Genomic DNA, 3,949 nt, shown 5'->3' with positions numbered 1-3,949 from the left:
GATCTGCTCAGGTCCCTTCCGACCCTAGAAACTATGAAACTGTGAAACTATGAAATAGTAATAATTGGAACAACTCTGATTTTAACTTTTTACTTGAGCATAGGTTTCTCTGGAGCTCATTTGCTTTCAAAAAACAAGCTACAATTCAAGACATTGTTCAACACCAAAGATACACAGAGAATCAATAATGAGCTCTGGAATTCTGTCATGTACTTTGAGCCACTGTAAAACAGGACCATTTTGCATCACACAGGAACACATACTGGGGAGAGTTAACTTTCTCCTGAAGTGGAAGTTCAGTGTATGTGATCAGGGCATTAGCTTATCATGCCCTCATTTGTTTCTGCCTCAGCTACAGAATATCCATGTCTAAATCCTGGCAGTTGTTGACATCTGAACATATCATGCTGAGCTAAAAAACCTTGAATTTATGCCTCTGCTGAAAGTACAGTTCTATGTCTGAATCCCCAGAATCCACCATCTTTTCCCTACCGCCAAAGTGTCATTTTCTGATGGGGGCAGAAAAAGTCAGCCAGTGCATTCTCCTCCAGAGTCCAGAGAAAAAGCCGATTAATTCATCCGTTTGAGTTTTTTAAGACAGGAAAAATCAATCACAATTCCCATCTGCCCTTTCTCTCTCTAACAGGCAGGACATAATCAATGTTACAGAAACTTGACAGTTATTAACAGGAATAAACATGATACTTCTGACTGAGTGTGCACCTATGCATGAGGACATGCACATGCACATTAGGAATCAGATTTTCTTGGCACAGTATCAGCCACTGGCAAGATGACTGGTAGAGTACTGCTGGCATAGAGAAGTAAAGCTAAAGACTAAAGTAGGTCAGCAAAAAGCAAGGTGAAATTAAGTTCCAAGGTTTCCAATCTTAATCTTCCTCCTGATTCAGGAAAAGAGTAATTTCCATCACTTTTCCCCTAACATGAATATCTAGTCTTGATAAGTAATCTAAACTAATTTTCATATTCAGCCATTCTATATTTGTTATACTTTACTGGGGAGTGGGGGAAGGAGATATTTCATTTGACCTGTTTTGTGGTAGCCATTTAATAGATACTTCAATCCAGGACAAATTCTTTCACCTTAAAATTATCACTGTTATGTATTAAGTTCAAGGAGGACAAGGTTCTTTGGGTAAACATGATATCTTTTATTAGACCAATTAAATAGTTGGAAAAATTGTTCTTTGCAAGCTTTCAGACACAAATACCGTTCTTCAGGCATGGAGAGTGTCTGTCCATGGAACTAGCCATTAAAATTAGAACTGTGCTTTCTGCATTTATATATACAATTAAGGTATTAAAACTTCATGAAAACAGTGCCTCGTAGGGAATTTGTCCTCCTATTATTTGAGTAATACTAATATTCTAGGGCCTATTAAGAAAGAGAACAAAAATGTTGGATCCAAAATGTTGACTAATATAACAACCTCCCTCCCCCCCAAGCCCCAAAACATCTGAAAAGTTTTCAAGGATTTATTTTGTTAATTAAAAAATGTTTATTAAAATAATTAATAAAAAATAAATTAATCTCCAATTCCTGAAGAAGGGTCTTTGTGCCCAAAAGCTTGCAAAGAACAATTTTTCCAATTACTTAGTTGGCCTAATAAAAGTATCACATTTATCCAAAGAACGCAGTCTGCCTATGTCCTCAGACCAACACAGCCACAACCAACAACCCTGTACTATGTTCAAAGCATTCAACCAACATTTACTAAATGCGAAAATAAAGTTACAAAGAGATTAACATGCACCTACCTTAATACTTTGTACTAATGCTCTTATAGTGCTAAACAAAGAGCAATTTGTACAAACTCAACTGAACACCTTAGATCTTGCAGAGTAGATTCTCTATCAACATAAAGTTGTGATTTTAACAAGCTATCATCTTGCCATTATACTTTATTTTGGTTTTATAATATTGTTTAAGGACATCATATTGTTGAAGCAAAGTTGTCAAATGTTTGGGATCTAACAAAGATTCCCCAAAATGGATACGTGTTTGTAGCCATTGGCAGGACAAAAATAGCTGGGTACTAAGGCATATGATTAATTCAAAATTGTGAATACCAAAGCTCAGAGTTGAAGCAGTTATCTTATTATTTGCTTAATAACCAAAATTATGTCGATTGTACTTTACTTCCAATTCCCTCCCCGCATTCTTTACACAGAAAAGCTTCACTTCCTAGAGCTGAGCTATGAGATTTTAGTACATGTAGTCTAAGGGTATGTACAAGCATTATATTTAAATCACCACAAGCATTCACAAGGCTTAGCTTGCCCTAAAAGTGGCACACCATCTAAAGTTAATTCTCTTCAAATTAGAACTAACTTTAGATCACCATGGGTTAACCCAGAGGCAGGCAATTATTTCTGGTGGAGGGCTCCTTAATGAGTTTTGGTGAGCTGTCGAGGGCTGCATGGGTAGTCCCACCCCTAGACAGTTGCTCCACCCTCTTATCACCATCTTGGGACTAGAAGTCCCACCCCTTAGCACTTGACCTTTGCCACTGGAAGACCTTCCTCTTGCCCCCTAGAAATACTCCTTTTGGGAGGGGCGGTTGCCATGTTGGAAGCAGAAAAAAACAAAATAAATCATACACTAAAAATCAAAAACCTACTCTAACAAACACCTACTATAACATATTTTAATTTTATTACAAAAAATGTGTTTGTCATGACTTGTGTTTGCATACTGTATATAGAGGGGATTGCATAATAACTAAAAATTAAATTCTTAGTTTTGTATGTTGTGGGGGGAGGGTGCGTGTGTATGGTGTGTGCATGGGTGTGTGGTGTGGGAGGGTATGTGTGGTGTGTACGGGATATATGAGTGTGGGTTATGTGTGCGTATGGTATGTGCACGTATGTGCGGTATGGATGCATGTAGTATGTGTGTGTTTGTATGGTGGGGTGTAGGGGTGGGTGGTAGGATGTGGGTGTGGAGGGGTTGTGAGAAGGTCAGGCTGTTTGTGGAGGCATAAGGTATGTTGGGGGGTTGTGTATATGTGGGGGGTTGTGGGGACAAGGTGTAGGTGTGAAGGAGATTAGTGGGGTGTAGGGACCTCCCCACTCCCTCCATGGCCCAGCAGCAGGCAGGATGCAGGTCCCTGGCAGGGTGTGGCTCCAGCCAGCGCTGCACATTACAGAGAGGGGCTCAGCCTCTTCATGGCTGCCTGTATCACCAGCGCTTCCTGCCACTCATGGACAGCCCCTGCACTGGCCCAGCAGGAAGGGAAGCCCCACATGCTGGAGCAAGGTGTCTTCTCTGCCAGGGCTGTGCAAAACTGGAGAGAAGCCTCAGGTGCTGGAGCTGGCTGCCTTCCCCGCAGAGGCTGCACTGCAGGGGAGGGAAGCCCCAGGCAGGGAAGGCAGCTAGCTCTGGAGCCTGAAGTTTCTCTCTGGTACTGCACAGCCCTGGCAGGGAAGACACCTGGCTCCAGCACATGGGGCTTCCCTCCTTGCTGTGTAAGTGAAGGCCTGTGCATGACTGGCAGGAAACACCAGCAATACAGGCAGCCATGCGGAGGCTGTGCCTCTCGCTGCACTGTGCAGTGCTGGCCAGAGCCTTGCCCCACCAGGTGCCTCCACCCTGAGCACTCCGCCTGCTGTCACTGGCCTCCAGGGCTGTGCACCATGGGGGCATGTGGTGGTGGTTCCCACATCCTCCACTCTCCCTCACACTCAAGGACTGCTCACCCCAGCTCTGTGCTGCCACCAGCCCCATGCTCTAGGTTTCCTCCCAGCTGCAGCCCCACCCCTGCTGAGTTCCTACAAGAGCCAGCAGGAAAGCCAGGGGAAGATGAGGGCGGAGGAAACATCAGACTGCCAGACCAAACAGCACCCACAACTACAGCCCAGCCCAGACCAACAAGCGAAGCGAACAAACAGGTAAGAGAGAGGGGCCAGGGTAACGCTGGGACTAGGG

General features: G+C 43.6%; 1 protein-coding gene across 3 annotated transcripts in view; it reads right to left on the bottom strand.

The window, feature by feature from the left end:
* DCLK1 (doublecortin like kinase 1) overlaps positions 1-3,949 on the bottom strand; it is a 396,146-nt gene that overhangs the window by 191,931 nt on the left and 200,266 nt on the right. The gene's annotated exons all lie outside the window — the stretch shown is intronic.

The sequence above is a fragment of the Crocodylus porosus genome, unplaced genomic scaffold, assembly GCF_001723895.1.
Source record: "Crocodylus porosus isolate Cpor-Errol unplaced genomic scaffold, CroPor_comp1, whole genome shotgun sequence".
Lineage (NCBI taxonomy): Eukaryota > Metazoa > Chordata > Crocodylia > Crocodylidae > Crocodylus > Crocodylus porosus.
The sequence above is the reverse complement of the archived record's forward strand: the minus strand, read 5'-3'. Positions and strand labels throughout refer to the sequence as shown.